Source organism: Dasypus novemcinctus, chromosome 15, assembly GCF_030445035.2.
Source record: "Dasypus novemcinctus isolate mDasNov1 chromosome 15, mDasNov1.1.hap2, whole genome shotgun sequence".
NCBI lineage: Eukaryota > Metazoa > Chordata > Mammalia > Cingulata > Dasypodidae > Dasypus > Dasypus novemcinctus.
Genome location: NC_080687.1, coordinates 502,731 through 522,366, shown reverse-complemented (window position 1 = coordinate 522,366; position 19,636 = coordinate 502,731). Strand labels below are relative to the sequence as shown.

The following is a 19,636-nucleotide window of genomic DNA, read 5'->3' as shown; positions in this document are numbered from 1 at the left end:
CGAGTCTCCAGAGGGCAATAAAAGATGTAGGATTAGGCTCTAGTGTTTGCAGGCTGACCTCGCCATGGTTGACTCTTGGAATTGCCTGCATTTTAGAGGCGGTTTAGCACAGCAGATAGGAGCAGACTTTGATTCAAATCCCAGTTTTGACCTTTTTGTGCTATTGACCTTGGTTGAATTAACCATGTGAGCTGCAATCGCCCCATCTCTCGATAGGAATGATCACCGGCACAGAAGGCTGCACAAAGGGTCTGACGCGGGAGGAACGCAGCACAGGGCAATAGAAACCAGGTCCTGCAGGGCCGCGGCCGCTGGTAGAGCCAGAGGTGGCCACTGTGCTTAGAAACTCACCCCGGTCTTGCAGAGAGGCTTAATTTACTAGGACGTAGCAGACCACGCAGGTCATCTTGCTGACTGGATGCTCCATACTCCGTCCAGTTCTCACTCTTCCCCGACCCTGACCCTGAGACCACAGAGGGCAGTGGGGGGTTACAGATGCCTCCCAGGCAACTGTGGCTACTCAAGGTGAAAACAACTCACCAAGAAGGAAAAGGAGAGCAGCGCAGAGCACCGCAGAGGAGTCAGTTTTGCTTGCACATTATTGCAGAATGCCCCATGTGTGGAGGAAAGCACAGAAAAAAACTGCCTCATAGAATGAGGATTAAAACCAAGATCTGTCTGACTCCAAGTGTCACACGCTTTCAGTGGAATTGCTCTGTATTTACCCAAGTGTTGACCTGCATCATTAGTACTGCTATTTTAAGAAGAAAGATTCTGTGTACATAAGGAGGAAAAGCCAGACCCGCCTATGACTGGAGATTAGTCCAGAAAACAGCACCCGCTCCCCCCACCATGCACAGCCAGAACCACTACTGACCAAACACACAGAGTCACTCTGCACGAAGAGCAGGACTGTGTGGAGGCACGACGAGGCTGGACGCAGAGGCGGTGGGGCCAGGGGCCTGCTGAGGAACCAGATGACCAGGCCCTGCCCTCAGGCTCGCACAGAGGGAGCTGGTCAGCAGCCTGGCCCAGCCAGCCTTTACTGAGGTTCAGGAACTGGGCTCAGTGCAGGCGCAGACCAGGGCAGGACACACCTCGAGGCAGGCGCCCGCCAAGCATTTGCACGTGGGCCAGCCTGGCAGGGTTCTCAGCTCAAGGGCCACCTGCCGTGGCAGTGAGCTGGAGGACTGAGGCAGCACTGGAATGGAGACCGGACGCTGGCCCACGCTGTGGGCACAGGCACTCAGACCTGCTGGCCCTGCACAGAGGCCACAGCCCAGCTGCCCACATGCCGGACATGGCCCAGACACACGGACGTGGCTTGGCCTGCCTGGCGTTCCTCTGGGCAAGAATTTGTAGCTGACGGCATGCTCCTGCCCAGGAGGTGCATGAGCTCGAGGCTGCTGGTTGTAAATGGACCTTGCCCTGGGGCATAACTTTGAACCTGACCACACCAACCATTGAACTTCTAGCTGGCACAGACACGAGTGGAATTCAGAGCTGTGTGATGCAATGAGCCAGCAATGAGATTTGCCAAGTAGAGAGTAAAGACAAGCTCTCGTCCATATTTCAGATTTAAGGAATGCCCATTTTTGGATCAGATACTCTACTCAACCGCAAAGAGAGAGAAGACATGATCACGGCCTCAGAAGGACGGTGTAGCAGTGCAGCTGGGGGAACGGTCCAGCTGGTAAAAAGGCTTGTAATGCCCCTGGGCCTCTGCTGAGTGCCAAGGCAGAGGGGAGAGCAGGTGGAAGTGTCCGGAAGTTTAGCATGGACCAAGCTGGCGTAGGTGGGCTTCACGGAGGACGTAGAGGAGCACTCAGGTGAGTAAAACAATAGACAGGACAGCGTTCTAGACCAGGAGAACACGCGCTCCGCTCCAGCAGCCCAAGTACCCGGCAAGGCTGGGGACCTGGACGGATGGGTCTGGCTGGAGCTGAATTCTCCCAGCAGTTTCAGACCCTCACTTTCAGATTTCTGAGATGATATGTCCCATCATGTTCCTTACGTTTTGCTTTGGGAAACTACAGTCATCCTCATGTCACTAGCACGTAAACCTTGACCCGTTGAACCTCGTAAGGCCAGGGAAGTAAGTCCTGTTTACAACTCTATCATTACATTCCCACCCTGGTATCTGGTAGGCCACATCAATACAATTTTTTCTCTATGCTTTGAGAGTTGTGTCCCTAATGAATAGTTACCAAAATTCATATTAGAGACTTGAGGGTTGCATTTTCAGATGTGCAATTACTAAGTTATTTTTCCCCTTTGGAAATTAAAAATGATAAGTGCATAACTAAAAAAGCTAAATGTCACTGAGTAAATCCATTCACCTAGCTTATGTGAGGCATTTCTGTTCCTATCGCCACGTGAAGTGGTAAGGGCAGAGTTTCTCACATCTTCTTATCTACTCCTAGACCAAGTAAATCACACAGCTTCTCCAAACAACTGTGTGGGGCAGACATGAGTCTTTTTTTTTCTTAAGGAGGCATGATTACCGCCTAGTTTTAGAAGACAGTTATTCAGCACTAATAACAGATGTAATGTGTTGTTCTAATTAATTGGTCTCCTGATGTCCAAATCTAGTTTTTAAAAAAGCATTGCTGTAGATGAAATGCCTGTTTGTAAATGAATACACAGATGATGGGTGACGGATGGATGATGGATTCACACTGAAGAACTGCTGGCGGCCACTCTCAGCATGTTTTCGGGGTGGTCGCTAACTCTCCTGTGTGGAATTAGACAGGATAGGGGCTTCAATTGCTCAGGTCTCCACCCCTAGAAGCTCCCAGCAGGGCTCAGAAACATGCAGCTTACATGGCTTCTCGGGGGATTCTAATGGTCTCTCAATGCGAGAGCTTTTGTTGTAAGGTAGGGTGGAAGCAGACTTTGAAAGATGATGGAAACTAAGCTAAGAAGTGTCTGTGCTGGATCCTGATTGCAGGGTGGGGAGGGGCCAGAAACAGAGCCCCAAGGTGTTCCGGAGGCTCCTGTAGGTGGAGTCACTGGCATCACCTTAGCCCAGGCGAGGCTGGTGGAACAAGGGGGTCGGGAGGAGGTAGAGAGCAGGTGTGTCTGGACCCTGAGACTGACCTCCTGGGAGCCAGGCAAGAGGGAGGTCTCACACCAGCGCCCACCGATGGCTCCCAGGACAGGGCTGGTGCCGTAAGCTTCCCGTGGCTATTCACGTCCTCCCAGGAAGGGCCAGCCCAGGACAGGGGGCTGCGGGAGACGCTCCGGAGCAAGACGCAGTGCCGCAGGGCAGGTCCCAGCGGCCAGAGACTGGCCCGCTGGGGAGAGTCGGGTCTGAATATGCTGCTGGACTTGTCTCACAGGTGACGAGGCTCCAGGGCCTGTGATTCCTAAGGCGCGTCTGATCCATCCAAAGTGGCGCTGGAGGCGGCGAATCTGAGCCACGCGTGCAGAAATCCTGGCCAGGGAGTCCAGGAAGGCCGACGGAGGACTGTGAGGCCGTGCCTGAGCTTGACTGTCATTGCCTTAGTCCATGTGCAGAGGCCATGGGGGTGGTCTGAAGAGGCCACAGAGAGCCACCAGGAGACAAAATCTCTAAGGCTTGCCACTTGCCGAAAGGGGAGGAGGCGTTGGAAGAGCCCTGTCCAGATGATGGAGGTGCCGCTAATGGAAAGAAGCATCAGGGAGTAGAAGCAGGCTGAGCCGTGGGCAAAGTGTGGACCACACCACCAAGCTCACCGATGGGACTGCTCAGCGCCTCTGAGGTTGCCAGGTACCACCATTTGCTCAGCTCTCCAGATAGAAACCCGTCACCTCCTAACCCAGCCAGTGTTGGCTGCATGCCTATTTTGGGGAGGGGTGGGTTAAAAACATGAATGGAGATGGAGCTACAACATGAAGCTTCGCAGTAAGTCTTGCAAGAACTGGTCTGTGACGTGCTAGCGGGACAAAGAAGGAAGCTGCCTGTGTCTATGGCAGAGGCACAACCGTGTCCATCGAGTTCTGTGGTCCAGTCACAGCTCTGACCACGTTTGTCTGGGCCTGATTTGAACGTCTGTGGGATGCCAAAACAGCTGCTTACTTCAGCTTTGAAAACTCAGTCATGCAGACATGTTTTCTTTCCCTCCAACACACCAGCTAAGTGTTTGGACTGATTTTTTTCCAGATAATTTGTTGGTCCCGATCACACAGACAAGAACTCTATGTCCAAAGAACTTGGAGTTCAAAGCAAAGTGATGACGCAACGAGCCATTTGAGCAAGTCCAGCCTGGGTCTGGTGAATCCACCCAAAAGGGAGGAGTGACTCCTTCTGGTTCTAGCTAGTTCTTGGGGCAGCCTAATGTGGTCCAAACATCCCTGGACGAGGAAAGGGAAGGGCAGTATTTTCATCCCAATTCTGTTGCTAACTAGCTGTAAAACCAGGGTAATAGTTCCAGGTTTCTTCATCATAAATGAATGATTTAACGCAGTTGATTTCAGAATGCCGAGATTGTCCCCCAAAGAACAGTTCTGGGTAGACATGATTTGGTCGTGCTGAAATTTCTTGGTAATTACAATTAATTAGCAGAAATCTACAGCATAAAAATTAATCATAGTGCAGTAAGACTTATAAAAGCTGGCCAGATGGTGATGAGAGGAGGGAAAAGAAGAAACTTCTTTTCAGTTCCAAAGCTGTTTCAAGTGCTGTCGGCTTCTCTGGCTGGGGTGCTGCCGGCCAGCCGGGAGCGTTTCTGCAAGTGGCGCCCAGTGAGGGAAGACCTCAGCCTGGCCCAAGTTTCCTTTGGAGCCTGGTCAGGAATCCGCCGAGGGCGGCTGCGAGCGCCACCCTTTCTGAGTCTGAGGACAGAGAGTCTTCTAGGCCAGGCGGAAGGCGGGCTTCCCAAGGAGACGAGCACGCCAGGGCCGGGGAGCGCGGCCCCCAGCGGTGAGGCTGAGGGGCGGCTCTGGGCTGCTGGGCTGTACATGGCGCCTCGCCCACAGGAGGAAGTGGGGGAGTTCTGGAGAAAGAATTATGCATTACTCTGCCCCCTTCGTGTCCGCATGTCTTAGCAGCCACTCTTCATCTCCAAAGCTCCGGGTGTGAGTGGGCTTTGTCAGCGGACGGGCGTTTTTGAACTCTAGTCTCCATCTTCAGTCCTAGAAGCCCCTTCTCTTGGCCCGATGGTGGGGCACAGCTTAACGCCTCATTGCAGAGCTGTTTTACATTCACCTTCAGGGTAGAAAGAGGACCTCTTAGGTGAGTCTGCTGTGGAGAGGGGCGCACGTTTGTGGCTTTGTGCTAAGGGCTCCTTGAAGGACGTGGTCCTCGAGCACCAGACCCGAGCCTGTGCTGTCACCACGGGGTGCGCCCAGAGGGGTGCGGGCAAAGGGTTAATGAAGCCTGGCCTGTCTAACCCAGCTCTAACAAATGATTAGCCAGGTGCTGGAGGAGAAACAACAACAGGAGCCGAGAACACAGCACGAGCTCCGTGAGTCACCGCCGCTGTGGCTGACGTGGGATGTGGCCTGCGCCTTCCGAGGTACGACAGGTGACCTCTGGGGCCAATGCTGCTGTCGGTTATTTCCCTTCCTCCAGGCACCGTCTCTAAAGGTGTGTGCACAGCAAGGGGACTCGCGGCAATTTAGGGTCCAAATTTCAGAATTGCTGCCCTAAAGAGATTTATCTGAATTCATTCTAAGCAGAGAAAATCTTCAACAGTTTCTAAACTTCAGACCAGCACTTGCATTTATACTCTTTCTGGCAGCATTAATTGTAGAATTATACCCTTTCCACACTGCTCCTATGGCTCTCTACCCCTCTTGTGCTTGATTCTTTTTTTAAATGGCATTTAAAGATGATGCCATATACAGATACCTACTAGTATATCACCTGTGGCCTGCTCACTGCGATGTAAACTTTGCACTGTGCTCTCCGTGCCCCAGGCCTACAGGTGCCGCCTGGCCGTCAGAAGGTACCCAACGAGCGTGGACCAAGAGGCAACCTCCTCAGGCATCTGCCCTCCGTGTGAATTTGTGAACGAACAAATAATTAAGTCTAAAAAGGAGGAGGAGGCAGATGAACTGACCATCCGTAACGCAACTCCGTAAGCGTTAGCCACCAGCAGCAGCACAATTATGATTCTTTAGGTCCTTGTGGATTCCCCACTTCTGCCTGCTGTGCCCCCCTTCCCCTCCTCGAGGCCCTTCCCTCCTCCAGGCATGCTGAGGACATGACACCCCCAGACTCAGTGCAGCCTGTAGAGGGGAGAAGAGTTATGCAAGGAAATCACGGTGAAGAGAACAACTGGGACTGAGCTTCCTGCTAGTCAAAGAAAAAGGGCAATGGGGTGAGTATCATAGATTTTATTATCCAGTAAAAGGAAGTATAGCACTGTATCAAAGTAGAGCTACTATTAAAAAGTTCAGGGTTTGCCCAGCTGAAATAAGAATTTCCAAAAGCTTCCAACGTTCTCTGAGAATCGCCCAGTATGAAATCGGGTAGGGTCACATGCTGTTTCTATAAGGAAAATGCAAATTACTGCTCCACATGTAGGGATAGAAAGCAATTATGTAGTACAAAAACCTTAGGTTTACTTGACAACAGTAATTCTGTGCAGATGAACCCAAAATTTCACTCAGTAGCTTAGTTTGGTGATGTCACAGAATAGATCTGTCTCCTTCCATAAATCAAATGAAAACACTCATAGACACATTCTTCACTGGCACCAAGTAGTCATCAAGCATCGTCTTATTATAGAGAAAACTTGGAAATGTGTGCATAAACAATAAAGGGAAATAGTTCAGGGAATCATGGCTGTTTCGATCAGCTACTGCTGTGTAACTAACTATTCCCAAACCCGCTGGCATTAAGCAGTACGCCTGCTTCTGCACATGAGTCCACAGGTCAGCTGGCAGGCCATGGCTCTGGTGTCAGTGAGACGCCTTCAGCCTCTGTGGTCAGGGCAGGTCGGCTGGCAGGGGATTGGGCTGGGGAGCTGGTCTGTGATGGCAAGAAGACTGGCGCCTCTTTCCACGCCATTTCTCGGCCTCTCACAGGCTAGCGGTGCCTTTCCTCATGGTGGGAGTTCCAGGGTCCCAGAAAGGCAAGCAGAAGTCCACAAGGCTTCTTTTTTAAAACTTTTTACTTTGACAGTAACTTCAAACTTACAGGACAATTGCAAAAATAATACAACACCCATGCAGAGAGCTCGAGCATATCCCACCCGGGAGATCCAGACCCACCAGTTTTAACATTAGACCACCTTTGTCATGTCATTATATCCAGCATCTACCTAATTATCTATTTTCTGAAAAATTGAGAGCAGGTACAAACACAAATTCCTTGAACACTTAATACTGCCATGCACATTTCCTTCCAACATGGATTTTCACTTATGCCATCCCGTTAAGTGCAACTAACAGGTTCAAGAAATTTAATGCTGATATAAAGCTTATATTCCTTATTTCATTTTTTATGTGCCAATAATGTCATTTTCAGCCTTTTCACCTCCATTCTCAGATCTCGTCCAGTCTCTGTATTGCATTGAACTGTCATTATCTCTTTAGTTTCCATTTTTTCAAATTGTGGAAACAAACTTCCCAGCCAAACCCCCCAAGCACCCCGTTCAGTGTGTGGTGTTTGAGGCTTCTATGGGTCCCAGGAGAGATGGTGTCCTCAGAGCTAGTCCATCCTGTGGGTGTGAACCTACTGCAGGTGGGACCTTCCATTTGAGTCGATCACTTTGGTGGGGCATGGCCCAGGATGGGTCTTTTTTTTTTTTTTTTTTCCAAATTCTACTCAATTTATTCATTTTTTAAAAAATATTACATTCAAAAAATATGAGGTCCCCATTCACCCCGCCCCCCACCACTCCCCCCACAGTAACACTCTCCGCCATCATCATGACACATCCATTGTATCTGGTGAGTACATCTCTGGGTATCGCTGCACCCCACGGCCTGTGGTCCACACCATAGCCCACACTCTCCCACGTTCCATCCAGTGGGCCATGGGAGGACATACAATGTCCGGCAATTGTCCCTGCAGCACCACCCAGGACAACTCCAAGTCCCGAAAATGCCTCCACATCTCATCTCTTCCTCCCATTCCCCGTACCCAGCAGCCACCATGGCCACTTTTTCCACACCAATGACACATTTTCTCGATTATTAACCACAATAGTTCATGAATAGGATATCATTAAGTCCACTCTAATCCTTACTGTATTCCTCCTTCCTGTGGACCTTGGAATGGTTGTGTTCATTCACATCTATGTCAAGAGGGGGCTTAGATTCCACATGGATACTGGATGCAATCCTCCAGCTTTCAGTTGTAGGCACTCTAGGCTCCATGGTGTGGTGGTTGACATTCTTCAACTCCATGTTAGCTGAGTGGGGTAAGTCCAATAAATCAGAGTGTAGGAGCTGAAGTCTGTTGAGGCTCAGGGCCTGGCTATCATATTGTCAGTCCAGAGATTCAAATCCCCTAGATATATCTTAAACCCCAGTACCAACTACAATTCCAGTAAAGTAGCATGAAAGGCTTGTGAAAAGAGATCCCATCTGAGTCCAGCTCCATCACGCAGAAACACCAGCTCCAAAGAAGGGCCGACTGACATGGCAGTGAATGCCATTTGCCATGACCATAGAACCTGTGGGTCTCTTTAGCCCTCAAAAGGACCAATATCTGGGGTTATATCTACTTTATCTGTCTCTGAGACTCTGCTCAGGTGTGCATAAGGGCAATCCTTCTGACAACCTCCAGACTCTTTTTTATAGACTCATAGCCATATGAACTCATTTGTCCTTTCCATTTTCCCCTTACTTTAGGTCAAACAGCATTTTTAACTCCTGTTATTATATGTAGACAGGGATATTCTGCTGGTCCACGTTGAACCTTTAATTCAAGGTCATTTTCTAGTTGCATCATCAGCTGGTACTTGGTAGTGATCCCTCGGTGCCAGGGAGGCTCTCCCCTGGTGTCATGTCCCATGCTGGGGGGAAGGCATTGCATTTACATGCTGAGTTTGGCTTTGAGACTGGCCACATTTGAGTAACACGGAGGCTGTCAGGAGGGAACTCTTAGTCACAGTGCTGCTCTAGGCCTTGTTCTTATTTCAGGTGTATAGGCTCACAAGAATAGTCATTAGTATCAGGGGCTCACTGTTGGACCGTCATTCCTTCCTGGTCCTTACTGTTTCACCTGGGGGACTGCCGCTGCTCCCCTAGGGACCACGACAGAGACCCCCCCCCGCCAAGAACCCAGTACCCCCCCAGCTGTTGTTTTTAATTGTTTCTACTATGAGTATATCCAAACATTTCCATGCACCCTGAACACATGCCCTGTATAACTCCCTGTCAACCATATGTCCCCTGTCAATAACATCCCATACCAGTATTCCTTCACTGCCATTGTTGAACCACTCTGTGATCCAAAACTTACTGAAAAGTGAAGCCCAATATAATGTCAGGTTCCCTTACTAGTAAAATGGAATATAGCGATGAGTTTAAAGGTTAGATATAGAATACATACTGATTTGGAAAAATTCTACATCCTATCTTTTTCTTTTCTATTTTCCTAATTATTGAGCTTCTCTTCACAAGAGCCTTAGAGCACAGTAATTCATATATACAATATATAGTACTCCCACATATCCATTATAAAACCTTTTCCCTTCCACAGCGATAACCTTTTAACTTATTCATATCATATTTACTGAAACTGATGTACAGATATTGAGACAATAGCTTTCAAACAAGGTAACATTTGTATTTACATTGTGGTTTATACTTTAGGCTATACAGTTTTCTAAATTTTTTAGTTATCCTATGTTTTACATTATGGTTTACATTATTAGTCTGTTGTCCCCTATATGTTTTTGGTATAATATTACATATTTTATATCCATCCTTGTGTACTCTTGTGAAACACTTCTTTTGCCCTCACATTTACTTTGGTTCCATCTATTCAATATCTATTTCCCCCTCCCCTTGGGGCCCACAGTGACAGTCAATCTTCATTTCTTGAGGAGTCATGTTCAGAGATACTTGCAACAGTGTTGAGGGCTTGACTTGCTCAACTGCCCTAATGCCCTGGGAGCCACCCTTTCTCTTGAGAGATACAGTTCCCTCTATTTGATGGCATTAGTCCTCCCCAGGATGTGGGTCTACCTTCACTCTCATTATATGGGTCTCTACCCAATGGTATAACCCACTCTGGCAAAATGAGCATTCAGATATTCCCTAGGAATCTGTCCTGCATCAGATTATCCCCTTTGAGTATCTTAAACAGGTAACTTTCCTAATTATATTTTGAAAAGGTTTTCTCAGCATTTTACTCTCAACCAACACCTGACAATCTCCTATGTTCGTATGTTGCCCCTCCCTCCCCCCAATTTCTTGGGCAATATTACCCATCTGCCCATCCCTAGCCCCCCTCAAACCCGGGCCTTAATCCTCTTACTGGAGTCCTTATAAATGGGATGAATATGCAGAAAGACACAGAGAAAAAAGGACACAGAGGAGCTCAGAGGGAGAAAGCCGTGGAGCCTGGGAGAGAGGAAGCCAGAGGCTGAAAGCAGACAGACCTGGAGGAGAAGGCAGAGACTTGTAGATGCACATGTCCCTTCCCTGTGCCCAGGGGTCCAGGACTGCCAGGAGCAGACTTTCAGGGAGAGAGAAACATCTTTTTCCTTGATTAGGACAATTTCTGACCACAAAGAAAATATCAGAGCATACGCAAACTCAGATGCAGAAGGTAGAGTACAGTTTACCCGAGGTGGGGGGAAGGGGCAGTGGGAAATTAATGCAAGATGAGGGTAGAGTGAAGGGAAAGCTCTTGTAATGGATGGTGGGGAGGGTACTGCAATGTTGTGAATGTGATTAACGCCACTGGTTTTAGTTTGCTAACAGCTGCCAAAAGCAGTCTACCAGAAGTGGGTTGGCTTTTACAATAGGGGTTTATTGCAAGTCCTGTGGTTAGCACGGGGTTTAAGTTTGACATCCTAAATCTATAGCAATCTTGTTTGCTTTGATACCAACCTAACTTCAATAGCACAAACTGTGTTCCTACACCCTCTGTCCCCCCACCTTTATGTAGTTCTTGTCACAAATTATGTATTTATACATTACGAGTCCAAAACCATTGATTTATATCTTTATTGATGTCATGTTTGCTTTTCAGATGTTGTAGGAAGAAACAGTGGACTTACTAATCAAAAACAAAGAAGTATTGGTGCTTATTTTTACCCATGTCTTATCTTTACTGAAGATCTTTATTTCTTCGTGCAGCTTCACTCAATTGTCTAGTCTTTTCTTTTTAATCTGAAGAACTCCCTTTAGCATTTCTTGTAGGGCTGGTTCAGCTCTTGTTTATCTGGGAATGTCTTATTTCCTCCCTTATTTTTGAAAGACAATTTTGTCAGATATAAAATTCTTGGCTGGCTTTTTTTTGCATTCAGCACTTTAAATATGCCCTCCCACAGCCTTCTTGCCTCCATGGTTTCTGATAAGAAATTGGCATTTAATCTCATTGAGACTCCCTTGTATGTGATACATTGATTCTCTCTTGTGGCTCTCAGCATTCTCTATCTTTGGCATTTGATAGTTTAACTATAACATGACAGTGTGGGACTATTTGTGTTTTCCATGTTTGGAGTTGGTTGAACATCTTGGATGAGTACAGTCATGGCTTTTGTTAAATTCAGAAAGTTTTCAGGCATTATTTGCTTAAGCATTCTCTCTGCCCTTTTCTTCTCCTTCTTAGACTCCCACATGCCTATATTTGTATGCTTGAGGACGTCCCACAGCTTCCTTAACCTCTGTTCTCTTTCCTTCATTCCTTCCTCTTTCTGCTCCTCAGACTGAATGATTTCACTCATCTTATCTTCAAATTCACTGATGCTTTCTTCTGCCAAGTCTCATCTGCTGTCTGCTGTTGGACCCCTCAAGGAAACTTGGACTTTCTGTTACTGTGGTCTTCAGCCCTGTTTGGTTCCTTTCCATAACTTTCATCTCTTTATCAATATTCTCTTTGTGTTCATCTACCATTTTCCTGATTTCCTTTAGTTCTTTGGCCATATTTTCCTTTAACTCTTTGAACCTATTTAGAACCTGGAATATCCCAGATCTTATCCTCCTCATTGATGGTATCTAATGCTTTAATCTTCTTCTTTGTTTGGGCCATTTGTGGGTTTTTTTGGTATGTTCTGTAATCTTTTTTTTGAAACCTGGACATTTGATATTTTAATGTATTATTGCTGGAACTTAGACTTGGAAGCATCTGTTCCTATAACTTGTATCCAGCTAGTATTATGACAGAGCTTTCCTTGAACCCAGGGACTAGCCAAAAAAAGAAAGAAAGAAAAAAACAAAACAGAAAAGAAAATAAAGAACACACTTTCCTTTTCTTGTCTTTTCAGATTGACCTGTGTGAGTCTTCTCCTTCATCTCTTCATGACTTATCTAAAAGATTGAGTTTAGAGAAGAGCCCCAGGCAGTCCTTTCTGCTTCTGCATCTTGTTTTGGACATGCACGTTTGGCACTAGGAAATCCACACTTTACAGGGTTCTGAATGTCCCCTCATCCCTAGGAATCAATTTCCTCACAGTCCCGGGCACTCTATAGTATGTCCTATGGACACTTTACTGCCTGCTCTTCCAGCATCGGCTAGGAGGTTCCTGAGCTGCTTTATATGCTCAGGTCAAGCTCTGGGAAACCAAGACCATCAGCCACCACGAGACAGGGCCAGACCATGCATTCCCAGGACATGTGAGGGCTATTATACTCCTTCCAGAACTGGACCAGGGACCCGTCCTGGGAGCGGGGCCAGTGAGGGGTAGGGCAGGGGCCAACCAGGGCACATGAAACCCCTCTGCTTTCAAGCAGCCTTTTTCTTGATTTAGCACTTGCCCTGATACTGCAGTCCTTTAACTGTCTTCTGTAGCTTTGGGAGGTTTCTGCCAGTTGTTGCTGTTTGTTCCCAGCTGCTGTGGGGGCACAGCGCCCTGGGACGTTGTCTTCCCCCACCTTGACCAGGGGTCACTTCTGCTATACTCCATTGGCCACAGCAAGGCACAGTGTCATCCCATGTGCCAGGGGTGGGAGAACACACTTCACCTCTTGATGGAGCTGCGAAAGCATATTGCAAGGGAGGTAGAAACGGGGAGAGGTGACGAATTGGAAGCACTTTTGCAATCTACCACAACGGCATATTCACTTCATGGATTAGGAGCCAGTCATTAAAAATGAAGTCTGTGTAGCACGTTTATAAAGTTAGAAAGGCAAAATAAAAAACCTGATGTAAATTTTCATTGTACCCATACAAATGCATGCAGAAAGGCTAGATTAGAAATACAGAAATTAGGGCATATTTTGTATTTTTAACTATTTTTTTAAAAATACCAATAGCATCAGTGAAGAACCAGTCTCACATCATATCTGCATGCCATCTACAGCACTTTTCATTCCTTTATGAGGATTTGACTGAAGTACTCAGTGAATGTAGGAAACATTTATGGAGGGAAAACATAAAGAAGCAAACGGCCTATTTTCTTTTTTCTTTGGACAAAATGATCCAACCCCAGAATTCCATGCCAGCAAATTCACCTGACAGAGGAAATTTATTTATTTATTTATTCCCACCCCACCCCCCCACCCCCTGTTGTCTGTTCTCTGTGTCTATTTGCTGAGTCTTGTTTCTTTGTCCGCTTCTGTTGTCGTCAGCGGCACGGGAAGTGTGGGTGGCACGATTCCTGGGCGGGCTGCACTTTCTTTCGCGCTGGGCGGCTCTCCTTACGGGTGCACTCCTTGCACGTGGGGCTCCCTTACGCAGGGGACACCCCTGCATGGGGCTGCACTCTTTGCACACATCAGCACTGTGCATGGGCCAGCTCCACACGGGTCAAGGAGGCCTGGGTTTTGAACCGCGGACCTCCTATGTGATAGACGGACGTCCTAACCACTGGGCCAAGTTCACCGCCCCCTAGAGTACAGTTTCTACAGGGTTGCTTCCCACAGGACTCACCAGGGGCCTCATTGCAAACACACTGGAATGTCGTGGGAAGTCTATCAAGTTCAGAGATATGCCCACATGCCAGGCCAGAGCACAGTTCTCATAACACAGCAAAGAGCCGAAGTCCTGGATGTCAGAGCTGGAAGGCGTGAGGGGTGTCGAAACCTCTATCAGAAACTGCAAGGGCTGGCAAGTCTCTCAACCCAATTCACTTCCACCAGGGCTGACCGGGGCTGACCTGGCAGGTGCAGGGCCATCCTCTAGGCAGCTGCAGGCCCCAGCTGCCGGTCAGGACCCGGGCCACCTGCACTTCTGGCCAAATGGCTACAAATTCGGGGTTCCCATCCCCTCCGTGGCTTCAATAATTCCCTAGGGTAACACACAACTCCCTGAATGCACTGTGTTTGCAATTAGAGCTTAATTCAGTAAAAGGACGAATACGCAGCAGAAAGCAGTGGCGCCCAGGGCGGTGGAGGAGTTGACGTGAGCGTCTGGGTCTTCTCCACAGAGCAGGAGCGACGCCCTTGGCACAGAGACGCGTCTGCTCCACCGTGGACGCTCCGCAGAGCCCCCGGGTCTCAGGGAGTGGGCACAACTGATGCTCCCAGCCGCGTGGCGCAGCCCACGCTGCAGTCCCTCCCCGCGGGCTCACAGCGCCTGCCCCAGGCTCCTGGGCGTCCGCTGGGGGCCTAAGCTGCAGGTGCGGCTGCCCTCCCAGTGACTCCTCAGCCTGAGAACTGTCAGGTGAGGTCCTGGGCCAGGCGCAGAGCCGCGGGGCTTCCACCTGGAGATGGCGACACGCAGGCACCGGGAGCTGCAGCACGCCGGCCGCTTTCTCCTTTTTTAAAAGATTTATTTTTTATTTCTCTCCCCTTCCCCTTCCCCCCATTGTTTGCTCTCTGTGTCCATTCACTGTGTGTTCTTCCATGTCCACTTGCATTCTCGATGGCACCAGGAATCTGTGTTTCTTTTTGTTGCGTCATCTTGCTGTGTCAGCTCTCCGTGTGTGCGGAGCCATTCCTGGGCAGGCTGCACTTTTTTCGCACTGGGCGGCTCTCCTTACAGGGCGCACTCCTTGTGTGTGGGGCTCCGATATGAGGGGGACACCCCTGCGTGGCACGGCACTCCTTGCGTGCATCAGCACCGCGCATGGGCCAGCTCCACATGGGCCAGGAGGCCCTGGGTTTGAACCCTGGAGCTCCCATGTGGTAGGCGGACGCTCTACCTGTTGAGCCAAACCAGCTTCCCCCGCTTTTTCATTAAGACACGCTCAGCATCTGAGGGCGAGGAGGCCAGGGGCACTAAGCAGTTGTGTGGGTTCCCTCCTAAACTTAGTTGCAGAGGGGCCGCGAGGCACCGCTCTGGATGTCCTCCTCTGAGCTCTTGGCCCCGAGGATTCTTTGTTCCCCAACAGAGAGCAAAGGCCTGGGGTTCCGAGGTCCCAAGGGAGGGGGCTGCGAGTGGCGGGAGGTGAGCGCACCCCCAGCCTGCGCCCGGCCTCTTGCCTCCGTCCAGAGCTGCCTGGCCTCCGCCCGGCCCCACCCAGTCCCTTCCCTGCCTGGTTTCATCCCGCGGTCCTGCTGCCACGTGTCCCTTCTCCGTGGCCAAATGTGCCCTCACCTCTTCAGTCCAGTGGAGCTTATGTGCTGAGTTTTGGGGGCTTTGCAAGTTCACAAGGGGATTAGAATCTTAAAGGCCCGAAGCTCAAGGGCTGACTGTGTCTGAACCTGTAACAGAAGAGGCATGGACCAGTCGGGCGCGACTCTGCAAAGTGGCCTTTGCATGTGTCTGCAGGTGGCCGTGGGGTGCGTGCTGCCAGCGGAGGGTCAGGAGGCACGAGGCTGGGCGCTGTGAGCCCGCCGCCCCACTCCACCCCGCGGAGGGGCGCAGGGCGTCTCGGGGCCCGGCTTGGCAGCGCCTCACCCTCTGACTCTGCAGGTTGGAGGCTGCTCTGGCCAGAAGCCCCCCAGTTCCCTCTCCAGTTGTCCCACAGGGGGCTGTGAGATGAAAAATCAGATAGAACTTAAGAATTTTCACACCAAACATTTCAGAAGCTGGGTTGAAAAAACATTCTCAAATCAGGCATTGCTGTCTGAGGTTCAGGAAGGATGGCCACCAAGCCTGGGTGCTACCAAGCCTGGGGTGCTCCAGGCCTGGGGTGCCACCAAACCTTGGGGTGCCACCAAGCCTTGGGGTGCTCCAAGCCTTGGGGTGCTGCGCCTGCTTCTGGGGAATATGGGACGCCCCAGGGGTCCTCTGCATTGCTGCACTTATGCCTGTTATTCTCCCCATTTTACAGTTGGGGGAATTGGGCTTCGAGCTGTTGAGAAACCCTCCAGAGCCAGGCTGTCAGGTGGTGTGCGGGGATTTCACGGTCAGTGCTGTGTCCACAGCGGAGCTCCACCTGAACCCCCGGGCGTTGCACCAAGTCCAGTTCCCAGGAGCCCCCGCACGCATGCCAAGAGTGCCGCACGCCACTGACCCCACACAAGCACGGCTCTGAGCCAACCGCTCCACCTTTGCTTTCCAAGGCTCCAAAAACGTGGTCTCCCCTCATTGTGCCCAGGGGGCAGGAGCAGACGGTCTTTTTCAACTCAGCAGTTAACCATCCAACAGTGGTCGAGAAAAATCCCGGAGGGTTTATTTCAAATATGCCAAGTGTCATCCCCAAGGAAAATTCTTTCAACAATTCTCAGGGGGAAAAGAGAAGTTTAGTGGAAAACTGTGACTTTACCAAAATGTCATGGATTGTGTATGCAGTTGTGGCAGAATGTCTTGATCCCTGAAAAAGACAGATAAACAGATCTGGTAACCGGGCCCGTTGTGGTGACAGCACAAAGCCTGGAGAGACCGTTCACGGGCGAGAACCCGACAGCCGGCAGAGCACCCGTCGGGGAATGCAGAGGTGTGGGGGGTGCTGGCAAGCTGGCCGGGCTGTCGGAGGCGGACGCGCGTATCAGCCCTGGAGGGGATGCGATTGAAGACGGCTTCCTTTCCTCTGACAGGCACCCACAGTTTGAATAGCAGCCCCCTACCTTCCTAAGCAACTGAATAGAGCAGTGCCTGCAAGCCCAAAATGCCTTTTCGGACCTCTATTTTTAGGTCTCTGTTTTATGGATGGAAAATGGGCTCTAATTCGAATTTATACACTGGGCACATGCCGTGCAATAGATTATCTTTTTCTCTGTAAAACTCGAGCATCCCAAACTATTGGAGGAGTTAAGCAATTTTGATCATTTTGAAACCAGCTGTCAGATTTAATCTCTGCTGAAGAGGCAGAGGGCAAATGTATTCTGAGGCTTGTTATATAATTTACAGATTACTTTTGCAATTTATGTTCCATCAAGTAGGGTATATTAGGCTTTCAGAAAGCACGTAATGAGCAATTAATTTCAGCAGAGCAGGCCTGGTGGCACTCGGGGACAGCCGCAGACCCTTTCCCAGCGGCGTCCCAAGGTCAGGCGCCACCCACCTGCCCGCGGTTCTAATGGCTTCTGCACGCCCGTTAAGAGCGCTCGGCTATGCAGACGGCCTCTGATCTCGACATTCGAAACCTGTTCTGACGGCTCCTGACAAGCAAAAATGTATTCTCTAACCTTTAACCACATGAACAATAGCTAAGCGCGCTAATTGAGCTTGAATTGATTTCAGGTGGCTTCAGAGAAAAGCAATTTCTACAACAGATTAACCTCTTAATTAAAGTGTATTAAGAATACTGTCAGGTGTAGAAATTCTACCACAGAAGAGAATCACACCTCCCTGGGGTCGTTTTGCTTCGGTGACGAGTGACTTATGCTGCTTCGCTGGCCCGTGGGAGCCTTTTCAGCCAGGGGGACAGTGTGTGTGGGGAGGGGTTCATGAGGGGGGGAGGTGTGTGTGGGGGGAGGGAAGCACGAGGGGGAACGGCGCGTGGAGGGGCAGTGCGTGTGGGGGGGACGGCGTGTGTGTGGGGAGGGGCGCTTGAGGGGGGATGGTGCGTGAGGAGGGGGGAGGCGTGTGAGGGGGGGATGTGCGTGGGGGGGACGGCGCGTGAGGGGGAGATGCGTGGTGGCACGTGAGGGGGGCGGCACGTGAGGGAGGACGGTGCATGAGGAGGGGGAGGCGTGTGAGAGGGGGACGGCGCGTGGGGGGGTGGTGCAGGAGGAGCGGCCTCCTGCTCTCCCTGAACTTGGTGACTTTGCTCCAGGGACCGGAAGGACCACAGATTCCCGCGAGCGTGCGAGGGGGAGGACAGCAGGGCCGCCTCCCAGCGCGCGCCAGAGCGCAGCTCCCAAGGCCCTCAGAGAGCGTCGCCCAGAAGCTGATCAAAGGCCGGTCTCGCGCCGCCCGCCTGGAGTCGCATCAGCAGGTGGCAGGTCTCCAGGCGATGCACCCGGGAGGTTCAAGCAGCGCTGCTCCAGGGCGCCCCACCTCAGGCTCCAGCTGTTATTTGTCATTTCGTCTCCGTCAGCTGGGGGCTTTGGCCGAGGTTTCCACCTGTCTGCTGCCAAGGCCAGCCCTGCCTGTGCATTTCACACCTGCCGAGCCGCTCCACCCACAGATGGCCCAGGACACGGGACACGACATCACGCTTTGTCCCCGAGGCCTCAGTTAACCCGGCCCATTTGCTCTCTGAGAGCCTCTTTGGCCCTGGAACGGACCCGCCTGTTATCCTGACCCTGGAATTCAGCTTGCGTTTTGATGCTGCCCACCTGCTCCCATGATCCCTACCTCTTGCTGTGACCTGCCCAGTGGTAGGTTTGTGTGTTGACCTATAACCTACCTGACAGGTGTCTGCCTCCAGCTCACCTTAACGAAGCTTGCGGTTGAATGCAGGTGGCCCCAGTCTCCAGGTGTCAGAAATAAAACAGGTTTTGTATGCGAGTCTCAGCCCTGCCTGCAAGATTAGAATCCCCTGGGGATGTCACACTTTGCAAGGCCAGGGTCTCAGCTGAGTCAGAGTCCCATGTCCCGAGCAAAGGCACCTGTAAAGATCCCCAGGTGAGTCTCCCTGCGTCCAGGTGGGAAACGCTGGCCTGGAGGCACTCCTTCGCCCCCACGTGCCCTGGATCACCTGCTCCAGGCACAGCTGGCGTTAGTTCGCCTCTCCAGGCGGAGTTGGTCTGTCACTTGATGTCCCTTGACACACAGTAACAGCAATTAGGGAAGGGTGCGTAGAGCTTGTGTGGGTGTAGTGGGGGTGGGGATGTGTGCCCCTTTGAGTCTTTTGTGGATCCCAGAAAATGCTGCCCTTAAAGCCAGTCCTCTCCTTGGAGTCGTTGAGGGACTTCCTTTGGATGAGGCCACTTCAGGGGCAGCTCAGGGGTCTTGATCCTCTTGCTGCAGTCCCTTATAAATGGAGGAATAAAAAGCCACAGACAGAAGAAAGCAGCTAGGACAGAGAGAGAAGCTCCTCGAAGCTGAAAGGAGCCACTGAAGCCAGAAGCTGAAGGCCAGAGCAGGGGAGGGACGAGCAGACGCTGCCCCGTGCCCGGTCGCCACACCTGCGGCCCCGTGAAGCAGAGCCTCTGATGACACCCTGACTGGACACGTTCACAGCCCCAGAACCGCGTGCTCGTGAGCTAGTAAATCCCCATCGTCAGAGCTGGCTCATCTCGGGAGATTGCTCGGCAGCACTTGGCAAACGTTCTCAGTCGCATTGCTAGGACTGCGAAGGAAAGTTTTCCC

At 50.6% G+C, this 19,636-nt stretch overlaps 1 long non-coding RNA gene across 5 annotated transcripts; it reads left to right on the top strand.

The window, feature by feature from the left end:
* Positions 1-772: 772 nt before the first annotated feature.
* Positions 773-17,811, top strand: LOC105746803 (uncharacterized). 5 transcript variants are annotated; one of them, XR_011645774.1, is made up of 4 exons: positions 773-1,829; positions 3,342-5,215; positions 5,395-6,305; positions 16,269-17,811. It is a non-coding gene; the product is annotated as an uncharacterized lncRNA (long non-coding RNA). The 5 variants fall into 5 exon arrangements; XR_009180804.1 differs by lacking the exon at positions 16,269-17,811 and adding an exon at positions 11,141-14,920; XR_009180806.1 differs by lacking the exon at positions 16,269-17,811 and having other exon boundaries at positions 5,395-5,498; positions 5,902-7,421.
* The last annotated feature ends 1,825 nt before the right edge of the window (positions 17,812-19,636 follow it).